Source organism: Bacillus rossius, chromosome 11 (assembly GCF_032445375.1).
Source record: "Bacillus rossius redtenbacheri isolate Brsri chromosome 11, Brsri_v3, whole genome shotgun sequence".
NCBI lineage: Eukaryota > Metazoa > Arthropoda > Insecta > Phasmatodea > Bacillidae > Bacillus > Bacillus rossius.
Genome location: NC_086338.1, coordinates 36660688 through 36686793, shown reverse-complemented (window position 1 = coordinate 36686793; position 26106 = coordinate 36660688). Strand labels below are relative to the sequence as shown.

General features: G+C 37.1%; 1 protein-coding gene across 21 annotated transcripts in view; it reads right to left on the bottom strand.

Moving 5' to 3' along the window:
• The window catches only part of LOC134536810 (uncharacterized), a 187729-nt gene that overhangs the window by 112819 nt on the left and 48804 nt on the right, over positions 1 to 26106 (bottom strand). For 19 of the 21 annotated variants that reach the window (XR_010075882.1, XM_063376749.1, XM_063376758.1 and 16 more), the window contains exon 1: positions 4465 to 4610. The exons of the other annotated variants lie outside the window; for them this stretch is intronic. The gene's annotated coding sequence lies outside the window, so the exon portion shown is untranslated. Of the gene's footprint in view, positions 1 to 4464; positions 4611 to 26106 lie in introns of those variants that run through there. 21 annotated transcript variants of the gene reach the window in all.

Below are 26106 nucleotides of genomic sequence, written 5' to 3'. Positions count from 1 at the left end.
ATAAATATATAATTTTTAATGAGATTGAACAGTATTCTATAACAGTCACGAAAGTGTAATATTTAAGAGTACACATAATTTTTATTTGTATGTAGCTCTTTTTTTTTCATTCTATGAAAATTCCGTTGCATGGTGCGCGCGAATCGTTTAAAATTCACTCTTTTTTTTTCGCGCTTAAAGAAGTATGACTAAAGAAAAATGGGCAAAGGATGGGTGTACTAATAGGGGTGTGGGAAATCGAAGACTTACCCCCCCCCCTCCCAAACCCCGACAACCGATTCGCCCAAGTTGGCAACACCCCCCCTCCCCCCCTTCTTTTCTCGATCGTTTGCCATCGTCCGCGTACATATGTATGTAGATAAGAGCATGGTAACGGACACGACAGCGCAATGTTCGATGTTCGCGACCGACGACTACTTAGGTGTACCGCCCACAAATACGTGGCAGCAAGAGCCAATACAGGTTTTCCTTCAACAAAGCATAAATTACGATAAACCACCAACCCCCCTTTTTTTGACGTGACAAAGTCTAATAAATCGATGAACGCAGGCTGCACGCACGAAAAAGGATGACTCATTGTCCCGTTACGCACATTGTCCCGTTACGCTCGTTGTACGCTTGCGCCGCATCTCTCTCTCTCTTCCACTCGATTGGAACAACCATCGATTTGACTTTTTCGAGGCACATTAAACTTTAAACACTCCCATTCGTTTCCTACTTTTCCTATCATCGTCCTAACCTCAACAGAATAACACAGATTTGAAGAAGTTAAATAGCAAACATGTACAAAAGTTATAGTTAAAATAGTCTGTTCGTTGAAGTAATAAACATATTTGAATTAATGAGTGCAAATAAAAGTAACTTTATCAATTAAATTGTAGATTTCATTTCACTCCTTCTTTGTATCCATACAAAATTGTGATAATTCAATAAAAAAGATTCAATTTTATTTATAAAAGTATGCAATCAATTGATCACTGTTATGTTATGACGTTGTCACGTTAAACTATCGTCCGTAAACCGACTTTTCAGACAACCAATTTTTTATTTATTTTTTCCTTTTCACGACAGCAATAAACGTACCGGTCATAGTTTCTTGCGAAAACGCCATTATTCTTACGCAAGACGTAAATAATGTACACGGTAGCTACCAACAAGCGAACGGACCTCGCTGTTCAGATTCAAATGGATCAGTCCATCTACTACGCTGAGTCTGCGCGGCGCATAACATTTACATTTGCAAGAAAATAACCTTAAATTACATTAACGACAACTGTGTGCCGATACAACTCACACTTTATAAGTTTATTTAATTTTTACTATTGATATTTGATGACTCAAATTGAATTTGCCCTGCTAAGCAACACGGGTCTATGAACTTAAGTGAGATATACCACGCATTGACTCTATGCCTCTGATTTGTCCAGTACATTTCCCGATATTCAAACACGCTCTAAAGACTATTGAACCTGTCAACGGACTTATAAATTATTTTTATATGAACTTTTTAACATTTTCAGTGTTATTATATTATATTAAAAAATAGTGACATTCCGCAATTACAACGGTATTGTTAATAGCTTATTTGTGTGATTTTTGCGACTAAAGACGTTGCTCAGCGCGACAGTCCAGCCAATCAGCAATCGCCATTACAACTTAAGTGATTTTCAAACTAAGTAACTGAAATTCCTTTTTTTTTTTCTACGATGGTGAAGCAAGGAACAAAATCCGAAAGTGTTAGTTAATATTAGGAGCATCTAGTTGTAAAATTATGCTAATTTTGATTGTATTAACGTAGTGTGTTAAGGCAGTGTTAAAAAAACTTTATTTAGGTGTGAAATATGCAAGTATAGTGCATCACTGTAAGTCACTAATACACACTTACACTACTAGCATCATTTTGACTGTTAAAAGACTATATGATAAATTGAACTGAAATAAATTACATTGCAAACGGAACTTAAAATTTGAATTAAATGCTTAACATATTATACCACATGTGAACTAATATAACGGTAAATCTGAATTCCGAACTGAACTTACTCTCTCACCCAATGGTCTTGATTTCGATTTGTTTCTTTGCTCACCACTGTTATAAGTTAGCTGCAGCGAGTTCACGAATCAGTGGAGTAAACTGAAGTGTTGTGTTATATTTGACTAGTAGAAACCGGCATAGCCTACGTTATTTTGCCAGATGGATGGTTGTTAGAATGTTATCTAGAATCTAGAATCTATAAAGTGTTTGAAATGGTATTCCATTTTAAACTCACTCACCAATTATTAATCACAGTCAAAATCACCGTTTTTTTATATTTACGATTAAGGACAGTATAAATCATAATATACCAATTTTCATGGCGATCGGTTGAACGGTTTAGAAGTTGATGCGCTGCAGTGCCATCTAGCGGCGAGTTACAAAACAAATGGAATGCACTAAAACCTTCTCTGTGAAAAAAAAAAAAAAAAACACTGCTATGTGGCAACTTTCATGGCGATCCGTCAAACGGTATTGGAGTTTATCAACGTCATACAAAGCAACATCCTCTAAATTATATATATATATATAATATATATATATATACACACACATACATATACACAATATTATATTCTGAACTGAGACATTATAAAGACTCTTGTTTTTCTCATGTACCCTTCATATATCAACCACATTAACAAGTTAAATTGTGTCAAGTGTCTTAAAAGGCCCTGGGTTAAAAACATAACATATTGTTAATGTCGGTATCCATTTTAAGTTATTTCCTGAATAGAGAGAGATAAATAATTTTTGTGTCCTTAATATGTCTGTTTTAGTCTACACACTACACAAAGAGTGTATGTATTACTGTTGTAAATTAATATTCTACCAGCATATAAAATTACTTCACATATTTTACATCTTACTTATTTTTCCGTTAAGTGTTTTTGTCTACCTGATCATAACACATGCAAATGTGTGTACAATCAGCAATTATAGCACACACTTATGAATCCATCTGCCTTAAAGTAAAAATTATATAAATATTGACTACAGGTAGTAGTAATAATAATAATAATAGTGTAAGGTTAATAAAGAGCAGCACAGCTGCGATTATAAAATCAAAGTGTCATTCTGAAGCTCTCTTTACTGACGACAAGTAAACATGCCATGCGTAAACTCAACATCAAAACGCAGTTTCTGGCCCTCAATTCCAATAATAAGCAAACGTAAAAGTTGTTAATTTAACTGCACGAAAAAAAAATGGGCCAATTTGTTTTACACTCGTAACAGTTAATCAAAAAGTTCCGCGGAACACTCAATTATCAAACGCCCACGGACTTAAGGTACGCTATTCAATTCGATCGTTACAGTTTTTCAAACATGACGTAGTTATCAAAAGTACAGGATGTCCATAAAATAATGCCCCAGTTTCAATGGTACATTATAAAAGTTTAATTTATACTTTTTACAATTAATTATGCATTATATTGAAGGTAAACACTAGTTTTCTTGCAAATGTTCCAGAGAAATGGAATAAATAACCTATTCAATTCAGGCAAATAATTAGGCAGCTGTAGAACGTAGACACGGTCTTTTATAAAAACCCCAAAGGCGTTATGTCAGGTGAACTTGGAGGCCGGCGAAAAAGAACTCTGTCGCCTCGAACATTACGACCAATCCAACGGTCAGGGATTTCGGGAAGCCTTTTCACAGACGAGTGAGCCAAACGCCCGATCGTGCATCATCTTTTTTTTTGGTTCATTGTGAAAGGTTAGGTTAGCTACATTATAAATACTTGAAAAACATTGTGGACGGTTGATTTGGTTAGGATAGCTACACCACAGGTACTGTGAAATCATGTAAACGGTTTCCTAGCCCTGGATAGCTACATATTAAAAAGTTATTTGCTAAGCAACCATAAAATGATTTTACAGTATTTTTAATGTAGCTATACTTACCTAATATAACCAACCATCCACAATGTTATAAAGTATTTATAATGTAGCTAACCTATCCGAATCGACCGCAAAATTAAATGCCACACCGGTTTATACAATGAGATAGAACGGGAAAACAAGCGAGCATGAACTTCGGGCGTGGCTCTCTCGTCTGTGAAATAAAGGCTTCCCAGGGAATTCAATGTTCAACCACTCTCGTGCAATGGGGAGGGGCTCCCATCTTCTTGCCGAATAAAGTTTACACTCAGGAATCGCCATTTCTAGCGGGTGGCGCTGCAAGCGAGGAAACAACAAAGCAGTACTCGAGCATGCGCTCATCTGAAACTGTTCTGAGTTACTATTTTATTGTGACCTTGAACCAAAACTCTACAACGCTTACAGTTTATATTGCTAAAATTTACAACCGATGCTTCCTTTTATGGACAGAAAGCGTTAATTTCAGAATGCTTCTTACATGCACTACGCCAATACCGCCGGGAACGATGGTGTAATTGGGAAAAAGGGGGGGGGAGGATAGCTGTTTACCTTATTTTGCAGTGCAGTTGTTTCATGTGCCACAACGGCACGCCCGGTTAGCGATGCGAAAACACGTGAGCCCCAGTTGGCCCGAGGTTGAAGTCCACTGCGGGCGGCACGCAGTTCGCGCAGTCCTGGCGTAAGATAGCTACCTACGTCCGCGCGCCGCCGAGCCAGCGAGCTTACTCTCTCCACCGCCGCTGCAACACGGCGCTGCACTCGCTCGTGACGTCACGTGTTTCAGTCTCCCCCCACCCTCCCCCGACTTGCTGTCACGCATCGCAGACGGGAAACCTTCTTTTCACAGACGAGAGAGCCAAACGCCCGATCGTGCAACTTCGATTTATTTTTGTTCATTGTAACTAAATACGGCGGTGTTGATAAAAGGATACTAATGGTCAATCAGGTTAGGTTAGCTACATTATAAATACTTTAAAACATTGTGTACGGTTTGGTTAGGATAGCTACATTAAAGAAACGGAAAAAAAGCATGAACTTCGGGTGTGGCTCTCTCGTCTGTGAAATGAAGGCTTCCCCATCGCAGACAAGCGCTTTAGAAATATTTGAAAAAAAAAAAAAGTAAATCACAGTTGCTTGGCTTCTGGGCTGTAGCTGCTTCCAAGACGAATATATCACCGACGTCTCAGTCGACATATGCAGTCACTATGACCAGGGTGAACACGTCCAAGGCGAATACATCACCGACGTTTCGGTTGAAATTGCAGTCGCCATTATCGATGATATATTCGCCTTGGACGCAGCTACAACATCAATCAATCAACAATCATCAGGGTAAACCTGATGATGGCGACTGCAATGCCGACCGAAACGTCGGTGATATATTCGCCTTGGACGCAGTTACAACCCAGAAGCCAAGCAACTTCATACAATGGCCGCGAAAGCCTGCGATCTTTATTAAAGTAAATCAATACCCAGTCCAGTTGAAATTATTAAAAGCACCAAGCGTTATTAGTAAATGTATAAAAAAAAACCAGTGAATGTACTTATGTACGCGAGTTAGAAGTTATACTTACTTGGGTTAAAAAAAGAACTTTATTTTTGCATGGAAATAATTAATAGAAATAAAATAATAAGATGACTAGAGTGGTATTATACATTAAATCAAAATAATAATTTAAAAAGAAAATACGCAGTATTAAATATTAATACAAACACAAGTATAAAAATTATTTTATATAGTAAAATAATAAGGAAAAATTAATAGATGTTATGCATTTTATACTGATTGATTAATTTTAATTATTTACGTAATAATGTAATACTTTTTAAAGCAAATAAATTAAACATAACCTAGCTTATATAAATAAATGTGAAAATACACTTCAAAAGTTTATTAACTCAATTTAAATCTCTAATATTCACAATAAATAAATGATGTTAGTTAAGTGGACCAGTATTCAATATCAATCACTTAAGTATAAGAATTAAAAGCACATTTATATGTAGCCTTATTTTCATCCTGTGAAAATTTCGTTGCACGGTGCGTGCGCACCTAAAGATTCGCTCTCATCATTAATTCATAAAGAAGTGTACGTGAAGGTCCATTACGAAAATATGAATGTCTCTGTCCAAACTTCCAAATTTTTCCAAACACTTTAAGGGGGTTTTTGGAGGTGAAGCTCCCAACAAGTGTAAGCGAGTATAAAATCAAGTGTTATTTTATCAATAGTGGCTATTTAATGACATACAGATACTCGTGCATTTTAGTTGTTTATAATTTATCACTGAATTATGTATGAATACACACACTCATATTATATATATATATATATATATATATATATATATATATCTCAAATACTTGACATCGCAGTAAGAAGTAAAAAAAATATATTTTTTTTTCAAATAAAATTCTCTTACTAGGCCTAATTCCATTAGCAATGGTTTATAATATGCAATGAAAAAAATTGTAATGTAAAACTCTGCAATGAAAAAAAATTGTACTGTAAAATTCTTCAGTGTTTTCTTTTCAAAATGACGTTCAAAATTATTTCACGAAATTATTATGATTAACGCGATAATATAGCACTGAAAAGTTGAAACTATGTACAGCACATGCTTATATTAAATAATCCTTTACGATTGAGTGATTATCGGTTAGAGACAGTCAAACTATTACTCACGTATACACTTTAGTCATATTTTAAGTATATTACTAATTTCTTGCTCAAACGACTTACATAATCAGTGGTAAAGTAAAATATTTTCCACGTTAACTTTTAATTGTTAAACTACTAAAGACATGTATCATTAAGAAAAAAAGAACGTAGCCCATTACCATGGGATTTTGAGATTTTTTCGTCCATTTCGGCTACACAAGACGTTACATAGTGACAATGGAGTGGTGATTTAGTTAGGATGGAAAGTTATGTTTATATATATATATAATCTATGGGCGAGGTTAGTGAATTTCGGTCAGTTTATGGCATGATCTTAATTACAATCGCGCCCCCACTTACTTCACACAAAATCTAGAACGTTTCCCTTCATAAAGTATTTTCATTTTTCCACTTTCGATATTTTTTTTTCGTTTTGCAATATAACACCAAAAAATCCTCCGCTACGCTAGATAAACTCCACGCGGGGAAATTTATTATGTAAACCACTTGCGGTCCTCCTGCGACGGGAAATCTCGTTACAAATGCAAAAGAGAGAGAGAGAGAGAGAAATTAAATGTGCGAAATGATTCTTTATCCCGCGAAGCGAAAAAAAAAGAAAAAAAAAAGCTACTCTCGCGACGAATAAAGTCCGCCGTGATACTTTGTTTCAGTCCGAGAGCAAAGCCGCAACGCTTCTTGTAGTCGAACAGAGGGGGAAGAAAATATAAAATCCAAGAAAGTAAATAAATGCTCGACACTTTGAAACAAGAACACAACGAACCACGAATAAGAGCCGGTGGGGAATAAAAATAGCGTAAGAAAAATATGAGGGCACAAAAAAAATATATATGAACCTGCTGTAAGCACCAACGTTTTGGGCGGAATGCTTAGCATCTTTATCCCGTTGATTGTCATTTCACACCCCCTCTTCCTTTTTTTCCCCTACCCTATGTGATGCGCTGTTAAAAACGGCCTCATTTAGAATGCTAAAAAAAAAAAGTCCCCTGTAGCTGGGGTTGACGATTGTACGAAGAGGATTTTCGGTGGGGAGGGGTGGAAGAAGGGAGGGGGGGTGTGTTAGCAAGGATGGGGCTGAAGAATTCTTCATTCATCACAGACTCTCCTAGCAGAACGCCGCCGACGCCTCTTCAAGAACGTGAGGATACGAAGGAAAAATAAAACCTTGCTATAGAGAGAGCGAGAGAAAAATAGAAAACTACAGGATCCCAGCCGTTCTCCCTCTCTCTCTCTCTCTCTCTCTTTTTTTCTTCTTCTTTTCCAACAAGTCAAAGGCGGAAGCTCACTTTAAGTTGTGAATATAAAAATATCTTTCCTTTGCCCCATCCCCCCCCTTTCCGAAAAAATACCCACCAGTTTCGTCTGTCCTTTGCTCAACCCTCCTACACCATGACCCTTATTATTTTTTTTTCTCCTCTGCCAGAAAAGTGGTGCTGCTCTTGTCGCGACAAGTTTCCCCGAAAAGGCTACATTCTTAGGGTCACCATTACATGTTTCTTGTCTCTTGATGCGGAATATTGCATCATCGCTGGGAAGTGGAGGCATTCCTTGCGACTATTTTCGGAGCCGTGTCGGGGTTTGGCCACGGGGCAGCCACTCTTAACGCTGCGGTACGACGCGGCCACGACCATGGTGTAAGGCTTCCTTACACCATGGCCACGACAGCTGAACATCGCGATGATCATCCGTCTCATCCGTGCGTCCATCACGTGACCTGCAGCCAATCGGGAGGCCCGGAATTTTCCATCCGTCCATCCGTCCGTCAAAAAACCTCACCGAGCTTCAATTTTCGCCTGACGGACAGAAGAAATAGCCTCCAAACTGTTAGCAAGATGCCTTTCACCGGCAACCTTTACCATCTTGAAAGGTTTTTTTTTTTTGAGTTTGCTCATTTGTTTTACCTGCTTCAACTTATGTTTTTAAAAGTTTTGTTTGAACACAATTTTTGACAAACAAAAAATATTTTGATGAATATCAGAGCGGAAAAAAAAATTGAGTTAAATGATTTATTACTTTGTTAACTTTCACGAACGTCAATATAATATACATGCACAATGTAAAATTTTCACCACTATTTAAGTCTTCTAGTCTGTTAGCAGCATCAAAATGGAATAGTATTTTACGGATGTGTGGATCGTTGTGAATCACTCGGCTTGTTGACGGACGGACGTATGGTGGACGGATGCCATGGCTCATTGTGAGTCCACCTTAGTGTATAAAGTGTTTATGTCCGTTTCATATACACCAATCACACTACAGCCGTCAATGTTTGCAAGTTTTTTTATCGACATGTCTTAGAGTAGTTTAACGTTCATTCGGAAAAATCACCGTGCGTGAAAAAATGTCAAAGATTTAACAGATAAATTTCTAAAATATATCTTTAATACTATACGAATAATAATAAGACACCAGTATAAACATGTTAAAAAAATTCTGACTCTCATTTCAGTAACATCGAGCGATGCAAACATAAAAAATATTTTTACAATCGGAAAGTCTGTCATGCATGCGAATTTTTGTCGCTGTGACGTCACATGTGTGTCGAAAGTGATTGGCCGGCGCATAACTTTAATTGCGTTGCGTTTATCGCGCTACGCCCTTAGAGCTAGTGTAACTACAGTATTAAAAGTTATGTTTAAATGTGCACTAATTTCTTGAGAAAATAGCTGCCACCAGTTAAGATCCCACTAGAAGTTGATGTAAATAATTCTTTAGAAATATCCAAATCGGAATAAACAATTACTCTAGTTTCAATTTTTTATTATGGACGCAAAGATAGTATTAGCACCAAGTTTCGTAAGCTCAACATAATTAAAAAGCTATTAGATGTTAATTAATTTACTTTTAATACTCTAGGGGGGAAAATGCGAGCGGTTTTTCAGAACTCGCAAGGATGTGTATCATCTACCCTCTGTAATTAGCAAATTCGTGAATTTCCACATTGCAAATAACTACACTTATAATACGAAACTCAGGAACGAAATTTAACGTAGAATCCTTTGAAATAATGCCGAGCGTTATATTTTTTTTCAATTAGAATTCTGAACGCGAAACACGTAGTTTCTGCACCCACCGCTAGAATACGCTACCAAAGAAGCTAGGTGGACTAATGAATCCTTCCATTTGTAGATAAAAATTCTTAACTATGTAATGAAATAGCTACGATAAAAACGAAAAAGACTGGAAAAGTATATACTAAACCCCAGCTTGGTTCTGATTGTTCGGCAAGGCATTTTTATTAAAATACTGTCCATCTTGTAAATATTCACTAGATAGTTAATACTATAAAATTCCCCTTGGCTTTGTGGACTTTGGTTCGCGCCAGTTTAGTGAATTTTAACAAGCTGGGTAGTATTTTGATAAAATTCCTTGTCGAACATTTAGGTCCAAAGTTGAGGTTTGGTAATTTTTTTCAAGTCTTTTCCGCTTTTATTGGAGCCGTTTCATTATAATAGTTTAAAATTTCGGTTTGCGAATGGAAATATTCGATATTTGACGTAGCTGCTCAAGAAATGAACTGCAGAGGCGAGTTTGGAAACTACGCGTGATTCGCGTCAAGAAATGGTAGTTTAAAAAAACTATTTTCGTATAGTCAATCATGCTCGGCGTTCTTTCAAAGAATTCCGAGCCGTTAAATTTCGTGCCCGAGTTATAAGTGTACCTGCAACACGAGAACACGTGAATTCGCTTGTTATCGAGGATAGATGTCAAAAATTACACACAAACGTGTGAAATCCTTCGTTCCCGAGAAAAAAGAAAAGAAAAAATGGCGTGTGGCTGTGTCATGGACATAGCCGTGTGTTGTACGTGAATACTTGTACGTATCAGGAAATATATTTTCTATACAAAATATAAAATATGCTATTTTTTATTATTTTAACACCATATATATTAACTATAACTATTTTACACTAAGGCTTTATATATCGAATCGATAGATTTTGAACATAACTGACGATTGAAACTCAAACAAACGTCGTAGCTTCTCATAGTCATACTAAATGTTATACTAAATGGAAGTTATACTAAATGGAAATCTCGAAACGCAGCAAAATGACCTCAAAATGGCGGCGGCCCCCCTCCGCCGACGTCACAGTCCTCACTTAGTGTAACGAATTCTCTGATCCTTTAGCTATCCATTGGTGTAATTAAATTTTGGATGGAGATGATAAATATGTAGCTGCAACACCAAACTGTATCCCCCGATTTTGTTATCATTCATTTTTTTTTAATTGCCTCCCACTACGGAAGCAATTTTTTTAAGACGTGTTCACGTCAAACAAAATAATAACGAACGAATTTTTACGTAGTAATACACCACACCTAAACCTTTATCCGTTGTTGGCCGGTGATGGGGGGGGGGGGGGGGGTTTGCCTGACTCGAGGTCAGTGAACGGACGCACATGCTGCTTCTCGCAGAAGGCAGCGAGAAGCCTAAGATGTACATCAAGTTCTGTCCCTGCCCGGACACGCCCGAATATTCACCTTCGGCCAACCTCGGGATTTGTTATATTTTTGCGCAGGAAAAATGAATTCAAATATTAAAAGTGGTCGGTTAGGTTAGCTACATTAAAACTCTATGGACGGTTAGTTAGGTTAGTATAGCTACATTAAAATAAACAGAGAAATGTGAATGTATAAATAAAGCCGAGGTTGGCCGAAGGTGAATATTCGGGCGTGTTCGGGCAGGGACAGAACTTGATGTACATCTTAGGCTTCCCGAAGGCAGCCCTGGAGCGAGGAGGCGGCGTGTGTGACGTCACCAAACAAGAGGGGGGGCCCCTTCCTCCCTAGCCCCCCCTTCCTCCACCGGGAAGGGGGGGGGAGGAGGAGGTCGCCGACAAACAAGTTCGAGGAACGGGAACGCAAAAGACTGCCTCTTCCACCCCACTCCTCCCCCCTGGCTCAACGGATTTCGCGCGGTCGCCGCCAGGACTTCCCAGGGGCTGTTTTATATTCCCCGTCGCTGTTTGCGGGCGTGCGGCGGCAGTTCCGCGAGTTTGTTCCCGCCTCCGTTTCCCCCCTCCCCCCAACTCCCATCCCTCTCCTCCTATTTGCATGGCTCTCCCCCTCTTCATTCGTCGACGCCTCGGGAGCTGAACTCTGTCTCCGAACTTCGCGTCGTCAAGGCGGTATCATAGTTCCCCCCCCCCCCTCCTCCCCTCCCACCAGCCACCCTCCGGGGAAGTGTCAGATCGATTGGTAAGGAGTCGACTGAACTGACGAGAAAGGCCAAAGATGTCATGACATTCTTGATGTCAACACCCATGCCTCGTCTATGAAATTCAAGCCGTTACTTAAATTAAAACCACGCGAAGCCACTTTTCGTCTAGACTAACACCAAAAACGTACTTTTTTTGTTTTTAAGTGCATTGTTCTCATCGCGTATAACAGATTCGAACGACTGTTTTTTTTTATTACAGTCACTGTGTTCAACATGGAAAATATTATCCATGCTCGTTAATCGTCATCATCAGGCATGGTCATTCTCAATTTCCATGCATGGTGAATGGTGAATGGTGAGACAGAAAATTACTTCAAATACGTCACAGCATCACATCTTCCGAACATATTCGAACTCCTTGAGTTAAGCGACACTTTAGCAATTTAGAATTCTGAATGGGTAAGATGTGAAAATTTAATTTAATTTTTAATTTATTTTTAAAATGCCAGGTGTGAGTTTATTAGATACAAGAAAATCGTTTGCAATAAGATAACTGGAAGAAAAACAAACTAGAGTCGTCATTTTGGATCCAACCGTTCTTAGGGGCCTTCAAATTCACATTTATTTAACCTATAGTGTAAATATGATGGTAAAGATGGTAACAGAAGGATTGGATTAATATTCGAGAGTAAGTTTAGCAATATCAATGCAATAACAGTTTCCATGAGACGATTAAATAAACCATACAACAGCCGTTGCCAGGATTCCAAGAAAGCACCAACAATTCCCTAGCCGTTGCCAGGATATGAAAATAACCGTTGTCATGGAGATGATCCGAGAAATGTGGTCGAAAAACTATTGCATAAAAATGGTTCAGTGTACTTATTTACACACGTTAGAAGTTTTATTACTTGGCGTGATTAAAAATCTAAGTTTGCATGCAAATGATTAATATAAATAATATAGTAAAAACTGAGGTGATATTAGAGATACGGCAGAGTATAAATTCAATAAAATTAAAAAAAAAAAAATTACTCAGTATTCAATATTTTTTTTTGTAATTTAGTAAAATAACCGAGATATGTTGTTTGTCCAGTGTGTATATTGTTTGTTCATTGTGTGAATTACATAATTTTCATCTTTGATAATAATTAACGTGTTCAATTACACATTTTTAAGTAGGTACATGTGAAAAAATTAAAATACGAACAAAGTTGCTGTTAAATTAGTTATACTTTTATCACTATGCCTTGGTTGCATAAACAACTAATATCATTGCACAGTACACAATTTGTATTACTGATGAAATGTATAATCTGGTACCTGCCAAGTTATAATGTTGTACATTGAAAAAAAAAAAAAAAAATTATGTCAATAGTAGAATATAATTTACTGTACACAATAGGTATTAAAAATTAAACTTTAACTATTATAAACTATCATTTAATGCTTCAGGTTTGAATTCATAATCATGAAAAGAAATAAAAGTATGTTAGAATCGTAGCTTTACAATTTCGACAACCCTTAGTTAACCCTGAAATGTTGAGATAGTTCAGCGTTCCACATATACACAACAAACTATTAGCCAACATATTCTAGAAAAATATGAAGAAAAAAAATTGAATTTCGTGATGAAATATTTACTGTTAAAACCTTAAATGTGAGATCAGCTCAATATGGTTAAGGTTTGTTTGTAGGAAGTATTTACAGGCTGATTTCAGTCGTTTAAGAAAAAACAAATATACATACATATACCTAGTTTTATAATATGTCTTATAATGCTTTAGGTTAATATTTTAGTTATGTCAATGAAGTATATTTTCTAACGTGTGTGCCTCGGTATACGCTCACGTTTTTGAATACGAAATAGTTCAATTATAACTCATACATTCAATATGTATTTAAAAAAAAATAGTAATGTACTTATTGTTTAAATATGTAACATTTGTAAAACTCAGGGACATGCCAATTATTTTTAACTTTTAGTGTCCCAGTTTCGTATTATAAATGTATTTGCAAAATGAGAAAACATGAATTATTTCGTTACTGTTGTTATATTTTACACATCTCTGGCGAGCTCTGAAAGACTGGCTCACATTTTTTTTTCAGTTTGACATATAATTAACGTTTCACGAATTTTTATAGAATACTAGTCCACTTGTAGATCCAAATGATCACTATTATTTCAACGGGATGCTTGCATTTAGAACGGGATCAACTCTGGCTGGATAATTTTCACGCTCGCTACTACGACTATATCGTGAGACCAGCTTACTAGTGCCACGCGATTTTTCCGTGTTTCGAAAAAAACTTCCCTATATCTACACATTTGGTGGAATTATGCCTATATACGAACCTGGCCGAGATTTTTCATTACCATATTTTATGTATTAGTTTGGAACTAATGTGTGCAAAAATACGGCTGTTATAGTGTCCATAAAAATGCGAGAAACGTTTAGCTATATTAAGTGTATATAAACGGTAACTGCTACGATGGGTAGTCTTTCTTCGTAATCAACCCAAAACATCTGATAATTCGGACAAGTAAAGTTTGACTCGTGCAAAAAATTTTCAGGCCGAAATTGACGGAATCGCTATGAAAGTACAAACTTTTGTATTGGAAGTATTTATAATGTATATATGTCAAGTATAAATTATATCTTAAAAATGTGTTGAAATTTCATTATATATATCAACGCAATTTTATAGCAGGACCTGTAAAAATAAAGGTCTATAAATGCTGACTTTGATTATCTGTCACGTAGTTATTATTCACATTAAATTAAATATACATTCATGCCTATGCAATTTTTTCGACATCGTTGTTAAACCTCTTTAATATCTTTAAAATCTTTTAACAAACATCCACTTCTTTAAGTAGGGTTTACTTTTTTTATGGTAGTGTATGTAGGCCTAAATGTATTTTCTTTTTAATTGTGATTGTTAATTTAAAATGTTAATGAATGAAATACTTTCTAACTTAGAAAAATTATTGCCCTTAAAATAGTTAATTTGTGTGTTTTGTTAACCTTTTGTAATTTTTCATTTTTTTCTTTATTTAATAATATAGTTAAAATACCGCACGTAGCATAAAGAGGCTCACCAACGCACAAGCTTGATTTTGCGAGAGTTAATTATAAAAAAACACCTTAATGTGATTGTGTAAATAATGCATGATAAAAATTAAGTGAACAATATAGTTATTTAGTATCCTTTTCACGAGCTATAATCCTGTTACAGAGCGCCGCGACTGAGTGGTTTCGCTTCAGTCGCTCATCAAGTGTCATTGATTGTGGTGATCGCTACATCAGCAAGTGGCGCTCGAGCGGGGAGAATGCCAACCAGCCCGGCGCCACTCGAAATTTACTCGCACCGAGCCAGCAACCCAGTGAATAGGAGAGAGGCAGCAACCGAGTGAATCGGAGAGAGCCAGCAACCGAGTGAATCGGAGAGAGAGGCAACAACCGAGTGAATGGGAGAGAGCCAGCAACCGAGTGAATCGGAAAGAGAGCGCAACCGAGTGAATCGGAGAGAGAGCCAGCAACCGAGTGAATTGGAGAGAGCCAGCAACCGAGTGAATCGGAGAGAGAGGCAACAACCGAGAGAATGGGAGAGAGCCAGCAACCGAGTGAATTGGAGAGAGCCAGCAACCGAGAGAATGGGAGAGAGCCAGCAACCGAGTGAATTGGAGAGAGCCAGCAACCGAGTGAATCGGAGAGAGAGGCAACAACCGAGTGAATTGGAGAGAGCCAGCAACCGAGTGAATCGGAGAGAGAGGCAACAACCGAGAGAATGGGAGAGAGCCAGCAACCGAGTGAATCGGAAAGAGAGCGCAACCGAGTGAATCGGAGAGAGAGGTAACAACCGAGAGAATGGGAGAGAGCCAGCAACCGAGTGAATTGGAGAGAGCCAGCAACCGAGTGAATCGGAGAGAGAGGCAACAACCGAGAGAATGGGAGAGAGCCAGCAACCGAGTGAATCGGAAAGAGAGCGCAACCGAGTGAATCGGAGAGAGAGGCAACAACCGAGAGAATGGGAGAGAGCCAGCAACCGAGTGAATTGGAGAGAGCCAGCAACCGAGTGAATCGGAGAGAGAGGCAACAACCGAGAGAATGGGAGAGAGCCAGCAACCGAGTGAATCGGAAAGAGAGCGCAACCGAGTGAATCGGAGAGAGAGGTAACAACCGAGAGAATGGGAGAGAGCCAGCAACCGAGTGAATCGGAGAGAGAGGCAACAACCGAGAGAATGGGAGAGAGCCAGCAACCGAGTGAATCGGAAAGAGAGCGCAACCGAGTTAATCGGAGAGCAACTTGCGGGGTGTTCAAAAAAAATAAACAGTGATACGGAAAAACCTCTAGATCGTCCATTTAAAATGCGTGTCGAATTATCAGGAATCTAATATTTAAAAAAATTTAAATTTATATCCTACAAAAAAAACACATGTAAATGATTAAGAAGCTCAAGCCATTAAAACACATATTTATATGACGTTGATTATGATTATAGGCGGATACTGATTTTTTTTTTCGCGGAGGGAATATTTTAAAATATAGAAAAAATACTTTTAGTCAGCAAGAATTGGGTTGGACTGTTACTGACATTCTTAACACGCTCCTTTTCCTGTGTCTGTAGTTACATGAGCCTCGTCTGAAACAGCAAATCCCCTTCACTGAAATCTTGCAAATTTGTTGTTTATCTTCCACCACTGATAATTACGTAGTTACTGCTATCATGATTATTATTTAGGAATTGAAAATATCCAGGAAAACGTTCTTAGGTTATTGTTATAAAAATTTCAGCCCTTTTGACAGTACTTTCGATCACAATACATTATGCATTCTTTATTTACTAGGCGTTCAACCAGTGATGAGCTATTTCTTATAAATACCTTCTTACAATATGACTGCTCAGAAATAATATCTCGCAATGAATAATCGTTTCAAATTAAAATTTTAGAATAAGAGATACTTTTAATAACATTAATAAAAATAACTACTTAAATAGCTGTGTAAGAAATCATAATTATTATTGTTATAATCTCGAAGCTATCTATCATTGTAAAAAAAATAAACATAAAAATACTTATTATTATAACAAATTAATTTTATTTACCTGTTAAAGATTTTTTTTTGTAAACTGAATTAACATAATAGTGTATTTTGTTGTTTCGTGTTATGCCATGCCGTAAACAACTGTATGCCTTGTATTAATATTTTATTCAGTTGGTGTGTGTATTTATATGTTTAACTCTTGTTTTTTTTTTTTTGTGTCTGTCATCCTATGAGTGGCTTATCGCTGTTCAGTGGCCCGACAAAGCTGATGAATTGATAAATCCCAGGGATCCTTTTGCTGTCTTCTGTTGAATGAAGGTGAAGAGATGAACCCCGCGAAGGATATCTTACCGCGACAGAAACAACTCCCGACCCTGCAGAGAAACGGCCAAGCCAACAGGTAGTCTCCAGGAGTGGAGCAACAGCTGCGAGTGCTACCTTGGCCCACCAAACACGCGCACGTGTGGGCAAAGAGCAGAGAAAGGTGGAGGAGGTGGCCACGATCATCACCCCCTCCTCCTTTTCTTCCCCTTCTCCTCCTCACCGCCTTACTCGCGGAGTGTAAAAGGGGGGAGAGGAGGGGAAGGCAATAAAGGACGCATGCGAATGTGTAATCTGCGGTCGGTCGGATTCCCCCCCCCTCCCCCTTAACAAATTCCCCGGCGGACACGCGAGGAATTCTCCTCCTGTTGTGGCCTCGGCGGTCCTCTCTTGGAGGGGGGGGGGGGGAAGGTCGGGTGGAGGGGGTAGTGGGGCACGCATGCCTGCTCGCACCCCGTCGCAGTCGTCGGCGGGAATTCTGCTTGTAATAATGCATGACCTTTGCATCCCGCATGTATGTGCCCAGGGTTTTCCCTCTGTCTATGGAGGTTTTACCTGGGCCCAACTTATCTAGTTTTAGTCTAGAATTAAGAGTGAGGGGAGTTAGTCATGGCGAAAACGTCTGCCATGGCTGGCCAATCCCCTCCTAGCACATGATGCACGTGACCTTTTCTGCATGGTTAAAAACCCGCATGTTTAGAGCGTATAGGGCTTGCCCTGAGACGCACTTAGAGTCTTCCCTACCTAGACCCCTCCCTTACACACTTAGTTTTAACTTAGGTTAGGAAAAAAAAAAAAAAAAAACAAGTCGGAATTCGACCTCCTTCCCCCCCTCCCCCTTCCTTTTCAGACCAACCCAAAACCAAGACGGGACGAATCTACGACGCCTGTTCGGAAAGCATGCATAATTTAGGACTGTCGGCTCGAAAAAGGAGAGCATGTTTCGGAGCCGCGGCCAGCAAGACCGGAAACCACATTTGGCCCAGACGGGGGAACCAACAACAAAGCTGACGGTCGTTTTCACCGACAAGGCGTTTTTTCACCGAAAAGCCTAGATTTTATTCTCGCCGGTGAAAATGTCTTGGCTCCAGCAGCAACTGGTTTGCGAGCGTCAGAATTGTAGACAGCCGGAGTTGACACCCGTTTCAAATGCAAGCATCTCGTTGTAAAAAAAATAGTGATCATTTGGAACTGCAAGAGAAATAGGATTCTATAAAAAAAATTGGTGAAATGTTAATTGTATGTGTAACTGTATAAAAAACGAAATTTGAGCGAGTATTTCAGAACTCGACCAGAGATGTGCAAAATATAACCCCGGTAACGAGCAAATTTCATGTTTTCTCATTTTGCAAATAGGCTACACTTATAATACGAAACTGGGACACTTAAGTTTAAAATAATTTGGCATGTCCCTGAGTAATACGAATGTTACATATTTAAACATTATGTACATTTCTAGTTTTAAAATAAAGATTGAAAGTATGAGTTACAATTGAACTATTTCGTATACAAAAAATTGAGTGTGTACTTAGACACGCACGTTAGAAAATATACTTCTAGGGAATAACTAAAATATTAATCTGAAACATTTTGAGATATATTATAACACTAGGTATATGTCTTAAATTTCTAGTTCTGAAATAGATCCACTTTTTTTTTCAGGCTACATACTAAATGCAACATTAAAAAATATCAAATTTACGTTGGAATACTTTAGCCGGAAAACTTTTTTTTCTTTAAAAATAGACACAATACTAAATGCATTTTAATTCAGGGACATGCGGAAACTACTTGTAATTCGCGTCAAGAAATGCAGATGAAAACACAATTTACGGAAAATGTTTTCGCGCTCGGCAATATTTTAAACAATTCTGCTTTAAATTTCGTGTCCGAATTTTGTATTTAAAATATATTTGCAACATGAGAGAACGTGAATTTGCTCGTTACCGAATGTGGATGTTTAAACATCTCTGGGGAGTACTGAAATGCTCGCTCAGATTATTATTTTTTTATTATTCTAGGCAGGAAATCGCCAGCTGACGCCCTTCCCAGTAGGACCACCACTTCGGAGGAGTTGACTCAGACTTGACTTGCTGCGGTTAAATGGCAGTGCTCAAATAATTGAAACACGCTTGAAATTTTTCAAACCCATAAACTACTCTCGAAGATTTCCCGCTTCTTCCTTGGCCTCGTAGCGGAAGGGAGTACCAGCTTGCAGAGGTCTCGAATTTAACGAAGATTTGGTTCAAATGGTTCTTTACAGTGGAGTCGTAAAAAAAGTTGCAATGGTCTTTTTATTTTATTTTTTTGCTGGATTTTTTTACCGCCGAACTCCCGCTTTCTCTCTCGGCTTAATGACCCCGGGAGAGAAATATATAAATTACGTTTCTCTTCACGAGATCCAACTCCCTCCTCACAAAATAAATAAATAAACCAAGGCACGTCTAAACTTTGTTCACTCTTTCTTTTTGAGTAAGTACGTGGCTTTGCGCGGGTAGATAAGTACAAATTTTAACAGAGCAGTTTTTCTATTAGTAATCACTAAAAATAACTAGTGATGGGTTGAATCCCAATCTTATCGAATCCGAATCACAAAGTGTTCTTTGAATCTACCAAATGTAGGTCTCAATAGTCAAAAATTAAATTTAGAAGAAACAAAAAATATTAACCATGGTGTTCAACCCCTTCAATTTTTTTTCACGAATTAAGTTTCCTAGATCATATATATCGTAATGTTATTTAATTGAAATAATAAACAAATGTTAATAAATGTTCATGGGATAGGTACAAAGAAAAACGAAAACAATTTCAGTGCTTAAGTTTTGAATATAATAAATATCATCGATTTTCCCTTTCGATTTTTTTTTAATTCTTAATTCTTTCAGACACCATAAATTCAATGGAGATTTAGGATTCCGTGATTCTACCAGCACATTAATATAAAAAAACTCATATCTAAATTTATGTCGATAAGCAATTTTTTTTCGTATCACACCTTCATAGGATGGAAAAGATTATTACACAAAAATTGGATTAAGAACAGAAATTTATGTTCACTTGCAAGATAAAAGATTCATAAGATATAGACGGATATATAAAATATACTTTTAACGCACTTATGCTTTACGTAAAAGCGCGACATAATTTATTTCTTATGTATACAGCGTGAGTCTGAATCCGACCAACCAACTTTGGATGCTGGTTCATCACGACAAATTAAGTTTAAAACATAATACGACTAATGATCTAAAGTGCTTCCCAAAGCTAGTGCATGTCTTTGAAGAGTGAGCTGAACAACATTTTCATTATAGACAAACCGGCGCGGCGTTGCCCGGTCTGAACACAGGATGATATATGGTCCACCAGCTAAATGAAAATTTATAGCGCTATATGACATTGTGGTGGACATCGAGAAATTACACACAATTACTGTTTGTATGTCTATGACCTATGATTTTCTTTGTAACCCATGGAGATCAGTTAACAGTTTAGGAGTTGATGCGCTGCAGCGTCATGTAACGGCGAGTTACAAAAAATAAATGAATCGCATAAAAACATTCTCCATGAAAAAAAAAAAACTTCGATGTGCCAACTTTCATGGCGATCAGTCAAACTGTGTCCGAGTATATCGTCGTCATACATACCAACATCTAATTATATTTATAGATATATTGATAAAGTATTTACGATGGAGCACAGGGCGTCTGGATTTATCAACTGCAACAAAATTATTTCATTGAAATAATTGGGGATAAAACATTTTTTTTTTCCACACAATTTTGTTACGAGTTACTCCCCACGAATTTTTTTTAATGAAATATTTACGTGACAGTGACATAATTAGCGGCGGTTGTATAACTTCATTCGAGTTGAAAATAATCAGACTCCCCGTGTTCCATCGTAAATACTTTCTCTAGTAAGTGTTGCCCCATGTGACTACTGTAACGACATGCGTGATGCCTGTATGTGCAGTCCTCTGGCAAACAATGACCTACATCCATCCCCGTGAAGCTATAAGCTGATCATTTTAAGGCATCTACAATCTGTCGGATGACTTAAGTCAACAGTGGGAATAGTATACAAAATTATGTGACATGTTCTGCTCTAAATTATGTAAGAAATAAGCCATTGGGTGGTGGCAGCACCTCACAAATCACCGTGTATTTGTATCGTAGTTAAAATAATTAATGAATAAAATCCAATATAAATGTAGTTTTTTCTGTATATTACAAAAATTTGTTATACATAGCCTTATGATTAAGTTAAAAATTTTCAAATTCCACCCCTAAGCAGGTAATAAAAAGGGTGTGAAAACGGTTCTTGGATAAATCATCGAACCTCCAGAGATAATAAAGTACAAGTTAAGTAAGATATTGGAAAAATAATATTAAAAAAAAACGAAAACTTAACTCCCTTATACCATGTTCCAAATTGTCAGTCACAAGAGGTGCAAAATGGATTAGTTAGATTTAAATAATAAATATATATATATATATTTCTATCTACTATAGCGAAAGATCATTGACTTTTTACGACGATAATAAATGTGTCCATACAATAATGTCACAGATTCAATGGTATATTATAAAATTTTAATGAAGACTATTTACAACAAATCATACATCAAACTGAAAATAAAATAACCAAGTTTTTCTTACAAATGTCCAATATTTGCATATCCAACCTAAAGTCCAATTCTTCCCACACTTGGTTAACAATTCGGGAGTAATTGAAGCAATAGCCTCTTCAGTTCTGTGTCTGAACTCTGGCAAATCAATAGGTAGCGGCGGAACGTAGACGCGATCTTTTATAAAGCTCCAAAGGGAAAAAAAAAATCGCGTGGCGTTATGTCAGGTGAACGAGGAGCTATGTCGTCTCGACCATTACAACCAAGCCAACGGCCAGGGACTTCGAAGTTCAACCACTCTCGTAAAAAAAAAGCGATTACAATAACGTGGGGCCTCCATCCTGTTGCCAAATAAAGTTTACAGGTTCAACTTCCACTAATTGGGGGAAAGAGCCATTCTTTCGCGCTGCAAGCGAGAAAACAACAAAGCAGTACTCGTGCATGTGCTTATCTAAAACTGTTTGCGTTGCGCTTTGATTGTGAACTCGAACAAACACTCTACAACGCTTACAGATGATACTATAAAATTTTATAACTGGGACTTTCTTTTATGGATATTCTGTATTTCATATTTTGCTCCAAATAATGGCGCAAGAAACAGTTTGTAACACTACAAGAAAGATACTGTAACTTTGTGCAACACATGTCTGTGTTATTTTTTCATGTATGAAATACTTTTTTTGTGGATAATACTGAGTATTTATTACGAAAATTGGCGCATATTTTAATCGATGTATCATTAAACATACTTTTTGACGTGACAACGTCTAATAAATCGATGAACGCCGGCTGCACGCACGAAAAAGTGTCCCGTTACGCACATTGTTCCGTTACGCTGTGTCCCGTTACACTCATTGTACGCTTGCGCCACATCTATCTCTCTTCCACTCGATTGGCCTATGCGTCCGAGGAGAAGAAAGACAGCGGCAGCACACAACTTACATCTACACGTGAACTGTTTCGTGCACTGGTTATAAAGTGAAGTGAAAAGTTAATGTGGTTTTCATTGCTTATTACAACAATAATTTCGGCAATAAAGGTTAATTATTCTTGCATTTTAAAAATCTGATTACTAGTATAATTTCAAATATTTATTATTTTATTATTAAAATAAAAATGATCCAATTTTATTCATAAAAGTATACAATCATTTCATCAATGTTTTGTTATGACATTGTCACGTTAAACTATCGTCCGTAAACCGACTTTACAGGCAACCAATTTTTTTTTAAAACACGGTAACTATAATCAAATAGTTAACAATCTAACTATTTACTTTTATTATACTTATTATTATTTGAAATATTTCAGAGAACGGTTAAAAATAAGTGACATTCTTATGTACTGGGACAACACACAGCACGAATTCCCGGGTAATAATCGGAACCCAGTATTAGTGAAAATTCTATTTCACAGTGGTACAATTGGTTTCATTTAAATGTTCAAATTTAAATATATAATATTTATGTTCTATTTCAAAAAAAAAAAAATATGCAGTGCGGTAACTCCTCGGGGATCACCCTGGATGTGTGTCAAGAAAGAGAGAAGGAAGGTTTGTGATGTGATGTGAAGAAAGAAGCAAGCATATTACTTCAGCATTTTCCTTTAAACCTGCAGGATAATGTAAAGTGGTTTATAAAGGAGAACTTGTAGACACAGACAGACACGAGCAAAAAAAAAATCCCTAACCTACCCGCAAAATTGTATAGAAAGCGTGGTTTTTCGAAGGATGTTTTTGGGCGTGGAGGAGGGGGAAGGTAGAGGGGACAAGCAAAAACTGGAAAAAGAGACTCCCTCTTTCCTGTTTCCTGTTTCCTGGTTGCTGTAGTCGACTTCGGTGGACGCCCCTTTGGATTTGTGTGGGGTGGGAGAGTTTATTATTCAGGACTCTTTTTCTTCCGCGTCTCTTCCCGTCCAAGGAAATTTCCCCGAAAACGTTGACCGACTTCGCCGTGGGCACCACACGACCATTCATCCGTCGCCCTGGCCTACAACAGCGCCGACAATAGCTTTGGAACATTGGAACATTACAACATTTGTGTGAACATGTTCCTGTCATAAACAATTGGGTAACACCTATATTTTGTAATAGAATTTTGACGTGAATAAGCCTTTTAAAATTGCTTCCATGGTGGGAGGCAATTTAAAAAAAAAAAACGAATGATAACAAAATCGTGGGACACAGTTTGGTGTTGCAGCTACATATTTATCATCTCCATCCAAAATTTAATTACACCACTGTATAGCTAAAGGATCAAATAATTCGTTACGCTAAGTGAGGACTGAGACGCATCGCGCGTGGCGGAGGGGGAAGCGCCGCCATTTTGAGGTAATTTTTCTGCGTTTCGAGATTTCCATTTAGTATAACTTTTGACTCGGAGAAGCTACACGTTCGTTTGAGTTTCAATCGTCAGCTCTAGTCAAAATCTATCGATTGCATACATAAAAAAATTAGTGTAAAATAGTTAAAGTGAATATATATTGTGTTAAAATAAAAATATAGCGCATTTTATATTTTTCATGGAAAATATTAAGTACCTGTTACGTACACGTATTCACGTACAACACACGGCTGTGTCCGTGACACAGCCACATCTTTTTTTTTTTGTGCTAGTTAAGCCATTACCACGAACTTTTATAAATGTATGATACTGAATTTAGTTCTTTATTTTATTTATAAGATATGAAGTTTTGTAAAAGTATAATTTTGGTACATTTTACTATGTGGGAAAAAGTATATAATTGTAACTAGGACATTCTTTTATGGACATACTGTATAAATTAAAGCCCTATCTCAATATTGACGGGAGTGATTCGACAAATCGTAACATCTCACAGCGTATGGAGGCTGGATGAAGGGCACTGTTCTCCAAAGGACTGCACAAACAAGAATCATGAATGCCGCAGCTGTAATCAGAGACGCGTGCAGCCACGTTGAGCAACACGAGCGTGCTTAAGCAGCTTGAAACATTTTGGAAGAATTTTTTTGTAAGTTTGACACACGCATTCGTGGTTCTCAACTTCGCGGACTGATAATACCGTACTAAATTCACCTCCGTATGGGCGATGCAATTTAATTTTTAGAATTGAACTGCAAATATTGGGAATGGGACCCTGATTTATACCTACTTCCCTACTGATATTATAAACGCGAAATAGTATGCGTCTGTTTGGACTTCTTCCACGTAGCAACGGGGAAACGGACTGACATGATGTTTTGCATATAGATAGTTTATGGACCGAAAAGTGACATAGACTACATATAATTACGAAATTATCTCCCTCGTTGAGTGAAAAAGGGGTAAATTCTTTCTTATAACAAAAAAAAAAAAATTCTTTTCGGCACAGCATACAGGCGTAGGTAGATTTTTAAGTAGGTACCTATTTCTTCTGGAAATATTTTGGAGACTTCTATAGACTCCTGGAACATTTTAAGAACTTACTGTAGCATACATAACATCCTATATGTTCGCCAATATTTAAAAAAAAATATTGATTTAATATTTTATCAAATTCCATGCAGCGAAACTATTTTGAATGTTTGAAACTTAATGCATCCATTATTGGATGTCTTAAAGAAAATCACATTATACCTACTAAGGTATTCATGCAAATATTTTTGATCTTCAAACACTATAATATGTGGTCGTATAATTTTTTGGACATAGGTTTAAGGTAACATTAAGATTATTATTAATAAATTACGACGAATTATATACTAATATTTTTTTAATTTCAAACCCTGTTTTTACGGTAATAGTTCATTTTATCAAAAAAATTGTTTCAGCTAAAGGTTTTATGAAAGTTTAGGCGTTTTACAATAAATTATAATGGAAATGATTGTATATCTACTAAAAAAAAGTAATGACATTTGGTCTATCTACCCATGTTATTTCCACCCCTTGCAGTAATGTTTTGTATTATCAAAAAATTGTATCAGACAAAAGTTTTAGGTAAAAATTATAAGATTTACAAACAATTTGAACGGAGATGATGGTATAGTTTCAAAGGGAGTTATGAATTTTTTAAATTCTATTTAATTTTACAACCCTTTGCAGCAATGGTTCGTCCAATCAAAAATAGTTTCAAATAATGGTTTCAGATAAAAATTATAAGTTTAATACACAATTTTTAAGAATTCAATTTGGGCCTACGAAGGGGGTTATTTTTTTTTTTTTTTTTGTTCTCCAAGCATGGTATTTTCAACCACTTGCAGCTATGGTTGGTCGTATCAAAAACATATTCAGACAAAATATTTTGGCATTACTCCTACGGGTATAAGTTAAAACGGATGTGATTTTCCATACTATGGAAGTTACAGCTAATTTTCCGTTAAAAATACATTTCCC